Source organism: Bos mutus, chromosome 2 (genome assembly GCF_027580195.1).
Source record: "Bos mutus isolate GX-2022 chromosome 2, NWIPB_WYAK_1.1, whole genome shotgun sequence".
Lineage (NCBI taxonomy): Eukaryota > Metazoa > Chordata > Mammalia > Artiodactyla > Bovidae > Bos > Bos mutus.
In genome coordinates, this window is record NC_091618.1 from 14,297,189 (window position 1) to 14,313,014 (window position 15,826).

Here is a 15,826-nt window from a genome sequence, read left to right on the forward strand (position 1 = left end):
CACTTGAAAATATTTACTTTTCAACTTTGGACTTCATTGTTCCTCTAAAGATTAGCAATTCTCTAGCTGAATCTCTTTGCCCAAACACGTTAAATATTTTTCCTTCCAGAAATAAAATTTAAATGGAGATAACAGCACTATGGCCAATTTTCACTTTAAAAAAAAAATTATTTGAATACCAGCAAAAACATTAACATTCTAAAACATCATTCTAGTATTGGACATAAGCTTATTTTTTTCAGTGACTCTTTTAAAGATTAAGTTAAATAGCTCTATTAAATTGATTCTATTCATTCTCTTCCATTTCCAGGCAAAGGTATCACGACTATACTCTCCATGGGCTTTATGTTTAAAGACTTCAGTTTATGTACAAGACTCCCAAGCCTCTTTATTACAAAATTTAAGCACCTTCTTTTTCTAAAAAACTGTAGTACTTTCCTATATGGAATAGGGAAATATTTCAAATTCAGCTGCATTCCCATAAAATTAAATATTAATATTTGTTTTCTTCTTTCCTTCCATCTTTATTTCTTTAATCTCAAAAGGCTAAATAATTTTCCTGGAGAACAATTTAAGTCCTAATCATTTTACTTTAGTTTATCACTATATATACATTAACCCAAGAACCACTGAATTACTTCATTAATAAAGAAATGTATTTGAGAGTCTGAACTTCAATTGTAATAAAGCAAACTCAGAAGTAAAAATCCAAAAGGGCACCTGAATTCACCCTGTCAACACCACTTTGAAATGTTTTCTGAGCTATATCAGGACAGTTAGAACGACTATAACAGCTGCAAGTTCCCTGAGGTTGCAAAATAGATACTTGGGAAAAGGTTATTTGAATCACCTTTCAAAATAACCTACAGCACAGGAGCAGCATGCAAAGCAAAAACTTCCAGGCTATTGTTAGCATTATTTAAAATATATGTTTCAGAGCTTAGCAGTTTATGGGTCAGCTTAACTCTTTCATTTCCCCATTCTGTCTAACCTATTGAGCATATTTAAAGGTCCTCTTCAAGTATCCACCACTAGAAGCGGGGAAGGAAGCTCTCTATGTACAGGATATGGAATAAAAACATTCCAAATTACATCTTGTCAGCATAAGTTTTGTTTGAGCCCCAGAAACTTTTCTGCTGTTAGGGCATTTTGGTCCAAGTTTCCCCTAAGTCAGTTACACTTCACTTCCTCTCCTAAACTTCTTATAAATCACATTATACTTCTCAGCCATCTCTCTGTGCACTGAGTATAGTACAAGATAAACAGACAAGAACCCAAATCATTCAATTTGGATCTGCTGGTGGCCTTTTAAAACATACTGTCTATCCACTAATTGCCCAATAATGACTTGATGTTTATTTTCATAAAATGCAACGTTCAAAAATCTTCAGAAACCATACAGTGAAGGCAGCTGTTTCACATTACATGTAAATGTGAAGTAAAAAGGGTGAAACACCTCTATAATGCCAAGGGATTATTATTCTTTGCTCACCAGCTTAGTTCAACATGGATTCACCTTCCCTCTCTTCTCACTTAAAGAATGCAAAATTTCATCTTTCATGTCCTCTTCCTCCAAATGCTTACTGAAGTGAGAGAGAATACACCAGTTCGGAATGATACTAAAACGCAGTCATTTACTCTTACAACAAAAGCATTTGTGGGGCTCTGTGTGCATACCATATTAATCAGGATCCTAGAGAATACATGTGGGTGAAAAATATTTGATGGTGGGTATTACAATTTCATTATTAATGCTACATACTTTGAAGACACAAAATAAGCATGAGTAGAATGGAGTGGGATTAAGACTTAGGAAAGATAAAACTTTTATGACAAGACTGGCAGAAATAGTGACAGGCCATGGTAGCACGACTTGAGAAAGGAACTAAGTCTTGGGTTAAATAACTCTCAGGAGGCCTTGACCATGCTGAGAATTTCACACTGATTCAAACGCAATAAAAGCTCTCAGGGATTTTAAAAGCAGAGTAGTAGTAACTCTTTGCTCACTGAGAGAAAACAAATATTGCCGTATTGGTGGGCATCTCCTGATCTACTAAGCTGCTCCGTAATTACCAGCAAGCTTCACAAAAATAGCCTCTCAGCTTACTAAAATCTACCTGACAGTTGAATTCTTTTCTTAGTAAACAGATACAAATTTAACTAAATTCTACTTGTTGATGATCTCTAAATGAATATCTCATCTCACTAGAAAAACAGTTCAGAGTTAAGGCTATGGCTTAAATTTGATGTGCTCTTCATCCAGAAAGATCTAAATTATTTGAATGATTTAAACCAATTACCAAGAGGAAACCTGTTTGTAACCACATGTGTGGAATGAAGAATGCCACTAGAATCTATTGTTTTTCCATCATATCCTTCTCAATTTGCTGACAAATCCTGCTGATGACTCATATCCTTCTGCACTAACCAACCAGTCACTCTGTTCCCTCATGATAGGCTTTCACTGATAATGGAAAGAAGGAAACTCACCAATTTTCTATTAAAAACAGTAAATATCAGTATGTGTATATAAATCCAATCTACAAAGACTACGGTGGTACAACACGGTGAATGTTTTCAGTGAAAGACTGCAAAAAAAGTTACGCTCAAATCTCAAAACTTAAAGACAACTGGAAGAAAGCAGCCTTGACTGTGAATTTGAATTCTCGTCAAACAATACATTAGTTAAGAGCCAACATTTTTGACCACTGCAGAAATAAAAATATAAAGTAATTTATCTGATCTGCTAAAGCAAATATATCATGTGTGCATTTTATGCCAAAAGAATTAACATTTTCTGAGAAGAATGAAATTTCAACCCAGAAATACTATGAAGAAAATTAAATACACTAATTTTCTAAAAGGTAAAGACTGTTCTAATGGTCAAAATATTTTTTTAAAACAGGCTCAACTAGCAAGGAAAGGGTCACAGAAAAGCTTAATCTTAAAATTCTCTACAGTTTAAAAAGGAATGTTATGTAATGTAATTTTATATTTAAATGATGAAATTTAGTTTCTATGCCACTTAAAATGGAGTGGATGCTGTGTTACAGAATCTACGGGTAAAAAATCAGCGCAGGCAAGCAAAACGTATCTGTATTCAAGTCACATAAAGCTGTTGCTATAATCTGTCAACCCCTCAGCCATTTTTTTGGCAGAGAGTTTATGCACTGTAAATCTACACTGACTAAACAAACAGGGCAGGAAAAACCACCTCAGCGTGTGCAAGAGATGGGCTCCATCCTCACACAGGCTCCAGGAGCCCCAGAGGGGAACGACTGGCAGTGGACAGAGCCTGCGGTGCTGTGCAGCTTCTCCTGTGAAGGCGTCATAGAGACAGTTTCTGGTTTAGCTTAAACCTCTACTACTCCAAGGAGGGAGAGATTTCTGATACAGTATCCACTTGAGCCTTGTATCAAGCAGTCCTGTAAGGCTTCAAGCCGAGGTCAAAGGAGCCAGAGAACGTGTTTCAGTCAATAAAACGAAGGCTAACCAGAGAAAGCAACCAGACACCTCTATATATATACACTAGTTCTGAAACTGAAAATGGATAATATTCCAAAGTAACAGATTCAAATCACCATTTCCCAAGTAATTTTAGTTGGTGGCATCTGTTTATTTAACAAACCCAAGATACAAAATTACCTGAACTGTAACATCAAGGACTCTTGCTTTATAAACTTAAGAGAATAATCATTAGTTTCTACATAATCCAACTAGTATCTTGAGAAAAATCTCAAACATGCCCCAAAGAGCAAAAAAAGTAACTGAAGTATCCTTAATTAAAAAAAAAAAAAAAAGAACTAAATACTAAATTTCAAGCAAAGAAAAAGGTAATTTCCTTAAAGTCTACTAATTCCTACACAACTCATGTAAATGACTAGAGTTAACTGAGGAGGGTGGGGGGAGAGTTAGAAAGAGACTTAAGTACTTTAAGCCCCAAGGGGAAAAATTTTTTTTAATCCACTGCCGCCATCTATTTACTGATACTCTTTAACTAGGATTCAACAATTGATCTCTAAACCAATTTTCTCATCTACAAAACTGGAAGGCTGCCATTACTTACTCCCAGGGTTATTATGAATTTAAAATGATATCATTTGTGTTTCAGCACAAAGAAGATTCTTGAGACGATTATGTTGAAACCTAAAGCATGCTGGACTTCACAAGTATTCCAAGACTTCAAAATCTCAAGCCACCACCCTAATTCAATAAACATAACTAAGTCTGGTATGTCAGAACTACCGGTCCTGATTTCCAGTTGCTTAAAATTTTTAAAGATCACTAACTTCTCTAAGTAGCAGAGCTGAAGCGACAGCACTTGAAGAAATCAACCTAACTTGGGCTTCCCTCTAAAGTTTCACTCAAGAGCAACAGCTAAAAATGTATATATTGTTCCTCTGCATCTTATTTGTAAATGCTTTTTCCAGAGGCTTCACTGGTTACCAATCCCATATTCCGACAACAACAAAAGTACAGTCAAACCCTCTAAAATAAATCTCCATTAAATTTCAACTTTGTGTCTCAAAACTATAAAGTGTTCTGGAACTACTTCATATAGAAATACTGTCTTTAAAGACAAAGTGAATAAAAATAAATGTTTTTCCTTGTTCATACAAGGGTCTTTTCAAGTAAAACATAAATATGAAGCTTTCAGATTTTTTTAAAAGTATGTGCAAAAGCATTCAAACATTTACTCTTCCCTAGTGCCACCAAAGTTCAATGATGTTGTAAATGGTTTCTGTCTATAAATTTGGTTCGCTCAAATTAAATATTAGTTGCCTGACTCATTGAGGGAGTGGTTTGACTTTTGCTGTTCTGAGTCAGAATATACCCGGTTCAGCAGTTCTAAACAATTTTTCATTTGTAAGGTGGTCTACAATGCTAGCAGCCTTTTCCAGCTACTAAATATAACAAACTGTTACCTCAGTAGTAAAGTCTTAGTGATTATAACACTTTGAATCTGTAGTCCAATTTATAAATAATGAAGTATTTTCATATATATTTTCTTCACAATCTCACAGTCTCCTGAAGTAAATATATCACAAAGCTGAAGATTTTTACAAAAGACAACTTCTGTGACTCTTAGACCCAATTAATACACTCTTTTTCTTTCCCCAAAAATAAAAAACACAAAAGTCTATTGGGTTTCTTTAATCAGACTTTTCTCTCCCAGACATATCCCAGGTGCCTCATAAAAACTCTGTCTCAAAGCACACACCCTAAGGCCCCAAGTGAGTTCCAAGGCAGAATCTCCACCCACATAAAAGCCTATCCTAACTTAGGCCCCAGAGAGCCTCAAGTTAGCATGTCCTTAAAGATCTACTCGCCTCCAGCCAGTCAGTCTTGTGCATTAACCTCAACACCTCTTACCTGTACAAGCTGCTAGGTCACTGTGTGGACGAGAAACTTCAAAGACAGACAACCTAGCGTGAGGGAAATTAATGGTATAGTGGAGAAATCAAAGACTGTGGAGTCAGACTGACCTGGGTTTTTAATCTAGCTCCCATTCTTTTACGTTCTGACCTGGGACAAGTTAATTAACCTCTTTGAGTCTCCATACTGCCTCATTTCATCACTGTAAGTCAATGAGGGCTCATCACTGTACCCCTAAAGTCTGGCAAATAGAAACCATATGTGTCAAATGAATGCAAATGAGAACACCTACCACCTTTTAATAGTAGCTGTGAGAACTAAACAAGAGTATAAAAAGCACCTGGTACACAGTAGGCACTTAATACTAATTAATCCAGTCACCCACCGAATGATAACAATACTACTCACTGTTTCTCAAAGTAGAGAGCATGCTAATGATCAAGGACACTGTAAGAAATTTATAATTTCTGACTTCTAATTACACACGAATGCTTTTGCTTGTAGTTCTATCACATTTAATACCAAAAGGACCACACTACTCTTTGCATGAACTGAAAAGACTTCCAACTTCTAAGAGACTTCTCATCATTTCAGTATAAAATCCGTATAAGGCACTCTTCATCAAGAACCCCTTCTTCCTTCTACAACACAAGAATCTGGAAAAGCCCATGGCAATGATTAATCCATTCACAATACAACATGAAACTACTTTTAAAATGAATACCAGCAAGCAACTTTTCATCATCTTCACCAACACAATGATTATGCTGGCAAGTGATGATGAAGCCTTAATTTCCTTTTGCATGTGGAATAAGGCATAATAACTTCACTGACTTCCTGTCTGAACGACTCTGTAACACAGAGCAAGGCAGCCAGTAACTACCAGATTTAATCCAGCAGCAGCTACAACTTGGTGACTCCACACAGAAAACCATTTGCTGAATGCATACAATGATGCTAGAACTGCTATTTTATACATTTCTTGAAAAATTCTAGAAAATAATAAACTACCCTATGATTGAGCTTCATCATCAACATGCTACACCATTACTATTTCTTAAAAGCTTCTCTCCAGAAGGGTAGCAAAGAGCTAAAATCTAAAACACATTTCTTATATATTTACCTAACAATAAAACACCTCTCACCTGAAAAACTAGCAGTACTTTACAAGTGTCTATCTGAACATTCAAAAGGCAAGAGTTTAGGATCCCAGGCAATACTCAAACTTGTTTTAGTTAGCTTTCAGAACCCAGACTAGGGTGGGATGCCAACCAATCATGTGCTCGACAAATTTGGAAATTGATGTCCATGTTCTGAAATATTGGGGGGGGGGGGTGGCGGGGGGAGGCACAGGGCCAGAAAATGATTGCCACTGGAATAGACTTCTGTACCCTTTGCTCATACTTGAACCCAAGGACCCAGGAACAAGATGCTCCTGGAAAGAACTCCTTAACCCAGGACACCCAGGTTCACTACGGCCCTAGAAAACGATCAAGGATGGCCCCCAAGGATGCCTGCTCACAGACTGGACAATCACAGGCAGACACTTCCACGCTCCCTCATCCGCCTGCCCTTCACCTTCTCCCCAGCTCGCTCTCACGCTGCTCTCACGTTGTCCCGCCCATCACTCTACCCCTAGCACGCAAACTCTCCCTCCCCCACTTACTCACGCTCCCCATTTACCCCACTCTCCCACGCACAAGCATTCTCCCCTCACTCACTCGTTCCCACATGGCTCCCAGCTCCCTCTCCCCTACACTCACCTCCCACCCTCCTGACACTGTACCCGCTACCGCCCCCAACTCACACTTCCCCTCACTCTCCTCTGCAAGCGAGCGCGCGCGCGCACACACATACACATAGCCCCCCAACTCCCCCATCTGCACTTTCTCCCCCGCCACGCTCTCCCCACATGCACACTCAGCCCTGTTCCCCAACTCACTCTCGCCTTCACGCACGCACATTCCCCCCACACACACACTCCACATTCTTGCACACAGCACTCGCTCCTCTCCCCTCCCACACGCGCGATCCCCCCCACCCCCACCCTCGCTCTCCACGCTTCCCGGCCGCGCTCCCCCCGCCCCCGGCCCCGGCCCGGCCCTCCTTCCGGGGACGTGTCTCGGGCCTGCACTAATGGCTGCGGCGCCTCCCGCCCTCCCCTGCCCCGAGGACCCCGGGAGGCGGCGCGGGGGGCCGCCCGGGAGCCGCGCAACTCACGCTGGCGAGCTGGGGACTGGGCATTGAAGTCTGGCGGCGGCGGGAGCGAGGAGGCGCCTCTCTCCTCAGTCACCTCGGCGGCGGCGGCGGCGGCGGTAGCGGTGGCGGCGACGACTCCCCCCCAGCCTCGGCGCGCGACACCCGGCCCGGCCCGGCGGCGGCGACGGCGCGTGTCCACGAGTCCGTCTTGCTGCTGCTGCTGCTGCTACGGCCGCCGCTGCGTCTCCGGCTGCTGCCGCTGTCCTCGCTGCCGCCGCTGCCCTGTGGCCTCGCCTCGCGCCGTGACCGGCCGCCGCTGCCGCTCCAGCCGCTACCGGACGGACGACGGTTACAGCCCCGGCCGATCGCGCCGCCGCCACCACCACCGCTGCGCGCGCAGCCGGAACCAGCTCTCGCCGCCGCCCCTCAGGGGGCGCTGCGGGGCGCGGCGCGCGCGCCCGCCGGCCCGCCTTCCGCGCCCGCTGACTGGCTGGCGGGCCGGCTCGAGGCGGTGGGGCCCGCCCACCTGCCCCGCGGGGCGCTGACCCACTGCCCTGGGTGCCTCCCCCGCTCCTCCTCGTGGTTCGTTCCGATCAGCACTTCTGGCTGCGGAAGGCGCGTCCATGTGACAGGGAAGGCGGGGGGGTGCAGAACCTGATCGGGGGAGTCATTAGCCCACGCCGTGGCCCGCCCATCCGCACCTGGGCTGAGCAAGGGCCGGAGGCCGCAGGGTGACCCTCAAGGTCGAAGGGTGTTTTCCCGCGACAGGGCCCTGAGGCCTGACGCCAGACCCTGATGGGACGAGGCGGAGACCGAGCCCTTTGCTCGGGGATTTCCAACCCAGAAGTGAGAACCGGGGCAGCTCAGTTCTTGGCTGCCCTTTCTCGAGGCCCCAAATAAATGGCGTGTGCGTCTGCAATTGCTCAGGATATTTTTGCGTGCCCCTACCCTCGCTCCCCGCCCGCGACACATACACGCGCGCGCGCAAACCTAGGAATCCGAGGAGATCAAAATTCAAACTTCCGGGAGATAGCATCTTGGGCAAGTTACTTCCTATCTTCGTATTTTCAACTATTAAATAAAAATGATTATCAGCTACCTCGTGGGGCTCTTTTCATTACGTATGAAAAATGCGTGATAAAGAGAAGGCCCTGAATTTAAAGACACGGATTATTCTAGAGCTCTCAGTATTCTCTCTTGCATTTAGAAGGGGGGCAGAAATTCTTTGTCGGACCATGAATTAGGAGTTTTGGTTTGGAAGATGTGGTCACCAGTGACTTGGGAGATTGGTCTGGGCCATTGCCAGATGGCAGCAGGAAAGCAGCACTGGAGGCTTACCCTTGAGAGCTGGGGAAAAGGGGCAAGGGGCTCTGTCTTCCTCCTTCACCCTGGGAAGCCTCATCTTCTCAGAATTGTCATTCAGATGCTAAGTAGTGGCCTACTCTTTGCAACCCCATGAACTGCAATATGCCAGGCTTCCCCGTCCTTCACCATCTCCCTGAGTCTGCTCAAACTCATGTCCATTGAGTCAGTGATGCCCTCCAATTATCTCATCCTCTGTGGTCCCCTTCTCTTTTTGTCTTCAGTCTTTCCTAGCATCAGGGTCTTTTACAATGAGTCCCCTCTTCACATCAGGTGGCCAAAGTATTGGAGCTTCAGCTTCACCACCTGTCCTTCCAATGAATATTCAGGGTTGATTTCCTTTAGGATTGGCTGGTTTGATCACCTTGCAGTCAAAGGGACTCTCAAGACTCTTCTCCAGCACCGTAATTTGAAAGCATTCTTTGGTGCTCAGCCTTCTTTATGGTCCAATTCTCACATCTGTACTGGAAAAACAATACCATTGACTATATGGACCTTTGTTGGCAAAGTGATGTCTCTGCTTTTTAAAATGCTGTGCCGGTTTGTCATAGCTTTTCTTCTAAAGAGCAAGCATCTTTTAATTTTGTGGCTACAGTCACTGTCCTCAGTGATTTTGGAGACCAAGAAAATGTCACTGTTTTTCACTTTTTTCCCCATCTATTTGCCATGAAGTGATGGGACTGGATGCCATGATCTTAGTTTTTGGAATATTGAGTTTTAAGCCAGCTTTTTCACTGTCCTCTTTCACCCTCATCAAGAGGCTCTTTAGTTCCTCTTTGCTTTCTGCCATTAGAGTGGTATCATCTGCATATCTGAGGTTGTTGATATTTCTCCCATAAGAAGCAAGTGTTAGTCACTCAGTCATGTCCAGCTCTTTGTGACCCCATGGTCTGTAGCCCACCAGGCTCCTCTGTCCATAGGATTTCCCAGGCAAGAATACTGGAGTGGGTTGCTATTTCCTTCTCCAGGGGAACTTCCCAACCCAGGGATTGAACCTGTGTCTCCCACATTGCAGGCAGACTCTTTACCACTGAGCAACCAGGGAAGCCCATATTTCTCCTGGAAATCTTGATTCCAGCTTGTGAGTCAGTCAGACACCTATCTAGAAGGTACTCCTGCCCCTTGGGCTGCCTCTCCCCAACCTCCTCACCCCAACACACATATTCACTTGGCCCTGTGGGGAGAAGCAATGGTCAGTACACCTTCCCCACAAGGTCAACCTGGGGCTTTGCTCTTGACAAGAAGGCATTCATTACAGTTTAGCAGTAAAAGGAAAGGTGTTATGACTCAGCCACCTCACCACAGCACAGATCCCAGGATGTTCACCACCAGTAGGTAGCCCAGGAAAAGTGAAACTGAAGTCACTCAGTCGTGTCTGACTCTTTGCGACCTGACCTCACTGGACTGTAGCCTACCAGGCTCCTCCATCCATAGGATTTTCCAGGCAAAAATACTGGAGTGGGTTGCCATTTCCTTCTCCAGGGGATCTTCCCGACCCAGGTATCAAACCCAGGTCTCCTGGGTTTTAGTCTGAGCGACCAGGGAAGGAGGAGATAGGTATTCCAGGGCAAAGCCGGCTGGTGGGCTGTGTGGGAGTTGAGAGGCCTTGAAGCAAGAGGGGCTGCAGATCAGAATCCAGGCCCTTTGGGTGAAGAACACAGGCTCAGCTCTCACATTCTACTTGGCTCCAGCAGACAGCATTTTCTACTTCCTCAAAGCACAGGTTTGAAACAGAGAACTACCTGCTCTGCAAAACTTTTGTTGAGTCTCCTGGTTATTGATTCTTCTGCTGAAGTCCCAAAACACCTTATGCAATCCCCTATCATAGCCTGTATCACGTGTATTATAAATGCCTAGTTTCATGTTCTCCCATATTTAGACTGTGTTACTTGAGGCAGTGTAGCAGACTGTTGAGTAAACGAATGACTCTTCCCCCGTCTAGCTCTCAGTCCAGCCCTAAAATGTCAGTTAAGAATGTAATAACAACATAAAGATATTAATAGCCATCATAACAGGTACTATTTATTAAGCATCTACTCTATTCTGAACCTGCACAAGGTGTTTTAAAATATATTATCAAGTTTACTCTTCAAAATAACCCTGTGAGGAAGTGGAAAGGAATTCCTCATTTTCAAAGGAATTGGACGGAATTCCCTGGCAGTACAGTGGTTAGGACTCCACGCTTTCACTACCAAGGGCTTCAATCCCCGGTCAGATTGAACAAAGGTCCTGCAAGGTACGTGGCGCAGCCAAATAATAAAAAGAGACTGGAGGCTCAGAGAGACAAAGTGACAGAAGCAGGATTCAGCCCGTGTCTGCTTCTGAAGCCTACACAAGCATGAGGTTAGCCTCCGACTCCAGTCAATAACGTGTGTGTCAAATTAAGCCGGAATCCCTTCTAAGATGTTGGCGACACCCTCCTCTGGGAGCAAAAGGCCTGAGACCAGGGCACCACCAACTCCCCACACTCCCAGGACAGCAGGGAAATGCTGTCCTTATGCATGAATGACCTTATGCAAACGGTTTCCCAAGGAAAGTTGCACACGTCAAACAGATCACGAACTGGGCTGCAGGCCCCTTATTACGGTGTGAACCACCCTTGGCAGTGAGTTTTACACATAATAAGTGCTCTGAGTTCATCCAGCACCTTTGCTCAAGCATTCCAAGTGCCATTAGCTTATTAATCCTTCCAGCGCCCCTGTGAGGCAAATTTGGCGGTCTTCTCAAATGATTTTATGAAGCATTAGCTCCTTGAGAGCAGGAGCTGTGTGGGCCTGCCACACACGGGGGTTAGAGAAAGAAATAACGGTAGTGTGGCGAAGAAACCAAGACCCTTAGGGAAGTGGTTTTACATAGAAGTGGGTGCACAACGCAGGTGCCTGGTTCCCACTGTGAGACCCTAGACTGTTTCATCAGGCATCCTTGCATTGCCATTTTATTGCTTTGTAACTTTGGGAAGTTACTTCACCTAGTCTCAATTTCTCCATCTGTAAAATGGAAAAGGAAACAGTACTTACCTCATGACATAGTTTTGAGCTTTACAGGACTAGTGTATATAATTCAGGTAACACCATACTGGACACATAGTAAGTGTTCAATAAACGTTAGATATTATTACAATCGTTAGAGTGGTACATGGAACTGTGGGATGAGTAAAGGGCATGAACTTTGCTACTACTGACTCTATAGAGTTTATTTCAAAACTGCAGGCTCTGCAGTTTTGTGATCTTGGACAGATGACTTAACTTCAGGAATGAACCTCTGTCCTCATCTGTGAAATGGGATAGCTCTGAAATGACGATCTTGAAAGTGCTCTGTAAACTGCCAAGCACTACAGAGACATTAACTGTAGTTTTATACTATTACTCTACAGGAATCCCAGCTCAGCCCCACAAATTCCCAACTTCTAAAGTTGCTTCCCTGGTGGTTCAGTGGTTAAGACCCCACCTTCCAATGCAGGGGGTGCAGGTGCTAAGATCTCACATGCCTCCTGGACAAAACCCCAAAACATAAAACAGAATCAGTATTGTAACAAATTCAATAAAGACTTTTAAAGTGATCCATATCAAAAAAACAAAAAACCACAAAACTTAAAGTTGCCTGCTGTGTAATAGGGCATTGATGATCATATCTATCTCAGGGGGTTGCTGTGAAAATAAATCCTTAAAGTCTTCCCTGATAGTTCAGCTGGTAAAGAATCTGCCTCCAATGTGGGAGACCTGGGTTTGATCCCTGAGTTGGGAAGATCCCCTGGAGAAGGAATAGCTACCCACTCCAGTATTCTGGCCTGAAGAATTCCATGGACTGTATGGCTTTCAGTCTTTAAAGACATATTTAAAGTACCCAGCATGGTAGGAGGTAGTCCATACATGTTTCTTCCCTATCCCCTAATGGATGCTGCCTTTCAAAATCTTCAAGTTAAGAAAGCTGCAGGGTTTGGTAGGAAATCTAGGGAATCAACGGAGCTGGGATTATTCTTGACTCTGCCACTGTGTGACTTTGGGCAGGTTACCGAACCTCTCTGCCTAGCTATCAGGAGATAAAGTATGCCTACACTGCGAAGTTTTAGGGAGAAAAGACAGAGCCGGGGCTTACCTAATAATACATGCGAGCTACTGACAAATGCACAGACAGGCCGGTGGACTTCTCTATGGAAAGGACCCAATGGGAAGCAACGACCAATTCCCCAACCCGAAACCAAACGGGGTCACGAGCTGCAAAATGAGCGGTCCGGGCTCCAGAAAATTCAGCTGAGCTTGGGAGGTCCCTGCCCAGCACTGCTTAGCGCGTCTGGACCCTGCCAGTGGACCGGTCAGGAGAAGGCCAAGAGAGGACTCAACCCTCTCCAAAGTGATAACGGGGGAGGGGGAGGCAGGAGGAGGAAAGAATGTACTGATTCACCGCCCCACCCATCCCCTGCCTCTAATCTCTCTTCCGGAATTTTACAGCCCTCTTTACAGGGGCGGAGGCCCAGGGGGCAGGGCCCGGGTTACTGCGGGCTGCGGGCACCTACTACCCCGCCCCTGCCCTTGTCAATCAGCTTCTGCGGGAAGCCTCGGCGAGTAGCGCAGACCCTGGCGGTCCGCCCTCGGACTGCAGTCGGCCTTCGGGCGCTCCTAACCGAAGAGCCTCGGCGCGTGCTGCTAGGGGGAGCCGGGTGTGGAGGGAGAGAAGCTGTGAATTCCGGGAGACGTCCAGGCTGGCTCCCGGGATGGGTTCGCGGGTCAGAAATTCCCTCCCCCGGTGCAGGTAGGAGCGGGAAAGCTGCCGCTGAATCAAGGCTGAGCCTGGGTGCTCTGCAAGGGCCCAGCCTTCTCCTGGATCCGGCCCATCAGCTGTCAGGATCCCCCTCTCAACCGCCGTCAGGTGTTACTGGATTTCAGTCAGAAATCCAGAAAGAAAAGGACTTCAGGAACTGGCAGCGAGGAAGAGGGGAAAGTTTAGAAACATGGCTCAACCTCCTTATTTTATCTTAGGGCAACTGAGGCCCCGGGAAAGTGGTGCTGAGAGTCAGGGGAGGACTCCGAGCCAGCACTTTAAGTTTGGCGCTGCCCTGACTGCTCGATTCAGTTCACAGCGTTCCCTGATAACCTTGAGTTTCCCTGTTGGGCAGTTGGAAAATACCAAAGAATTTATTAAGAAGTGAAAAAGTGCTGTTGGAAGTAGTGTAGCAAATTTCCCTACACAGCGAACGCAGTGATTGGGAAGTAATGATGCTCACAGCTAACACTTACTGAGACTTACTCTGTGCGAGGCACCATTGTAGTAAGCTCTTATGGGCTTCCCTGGTGGCTCAGAGGGTAAAGCGTCTGCCTGCACCACGGAAGACCCGGGTTAGATCCCTGGGTCTGGAAGATCCCCTGGAGAAGGAAATGGCAACCCACTCCAGTACTCTTACCTGGAAAATCCTATGGACGGAGGAGCCTGGTAGACTACAGTCCATGGGGTTGCACAGAGTCGGACACAACTGAGTGACTTCACTTTATAGGTATTGCGTCCTCAATCGCTAAGTCGTGTCCGACTCTTTGCGAGCCCACCAGGCACCTCCATGGGATTTCTCAGGCAAGAATACTGGAGTGGGTTTGCCTACTCTAGGGGATCTTCCCCACCCAGGGATCCACCCGGGGTCTCCTGCGGCATCTGCATTGGCAGGCGGATTCTTTACCACTGAGCCACCGGGGAAGGCTTATAGGTATTAGGAGTTCAATTTCACAACAGTACTAGAAGGTGGAAATTGTTATCCAAGGTGAATAACAGAGAGGCCACTTGACCAAAGTCACACCCAGAGGGATTTGAACCGAAGAGTATCTGTCCTGAGCCCCATACCCTCAACACCATCTACACCTCTGCACCATCTGCTTCTCAAATGATATCAATTGTGGTTATGATCTACCTCCATGAGGGATGTTGGTTTAACGGTGTAAACTTTTCTTATGGCAACTTCTTTCAGAGTGACTTAGATTGTCTGTGAAAGTGAAAGTCGCTCAGTCGTGTCCTACTCTTTGTGACCCCATGGACTATACAGTCCATGGAATTCTCCAGGCCAGAATACTGGAGTGGGTAGCCTTTCCCTTCTCCAGGAGATCTTTCCAACCCAGGGATTGAATCCGGGTCTCCCACATTGCAGGCGGATTCTTTACCAGCTGAGCCACAAGGGAAGCCCAAGAATACTGAAGTGGGTAGCCTATCCTTTCTCCAGGGAATCTTCCCAATCGAGGAATTGAACCGGGGTCTCCTGCACTGCAGCTGTATTCTTTATCAACTGAGCTATCAGGGAAGCCTGTGTATAAATGTTTAATATATGCTCTCTGACCATATATTAAGTCTCTGACACACTAAGACTTCAAAGTACCAGGTTAAATGGGGCAATCAAGGTCACATATGGAGAAGGAAATGGCAACCCACTCCAGTATTCTTGCCTGGGGAATCCCATGGGCAGAGGAGCCTGGCTAGCTACAGTTCATGGGGTTGCAACAGTGGGACACGACTTAGTGACTAAACCACCACAGCCCCCAAAGTCACATTGTGAAACAGAGGACTCCTTCCTCGATGGTGCAGGTCTTGGTTCCGTCAGGTGCCATGGCCAGAATCTTGACTTTTTGCCCTCACAGTGGCTTTCTGCCCTGCTTCCATCAACATATCACCTACTGTGTCCTCAACTTGCGTACATATAAACTACACAATTGAAGGTTTCTTCTTGGCTGAAAGCCAAAACTATAGCTTATCTTTTATTACAATGCAAATATCACAAGAGGGGAAAACTGGGTCTTACCAGCCATTTGCATGTATTAAATAATGAGACTGGGATTATCAGCCCCTCCCTAAAAATCAATTTTGGTAGGAGAGAGAAAGAGCAGAAGGGCTACAAACTTACCAGAGTTAATGTTGG

The 15,826-nt window shown here is 45.2% G+C and overlaps 1 protein-coding gene across 1 annotated transcript in view; it reads right to left on the reverse strand.

Moving 5' to 3' along the window:
* PTP4A2 (protein tyrosine phosphatase 4A2) overlaps window positions 1-8,004 on the reverse strand; it is a 28,364-nt gene extending 20,360 nt beyond the window's left edge. Inside the window, exon 1 of the mRNA XM_070384536.1 lies at window positions 7,597-8,004. The gene's annotated coding sequence lies outside the window, so the exon portion shown is untranslated. The remainder of the gene's footprint in view (window positions 1-7,596) is intronic.
* Window positions 8,005-15,826: the final 7,822 nt, after the last annotated feature.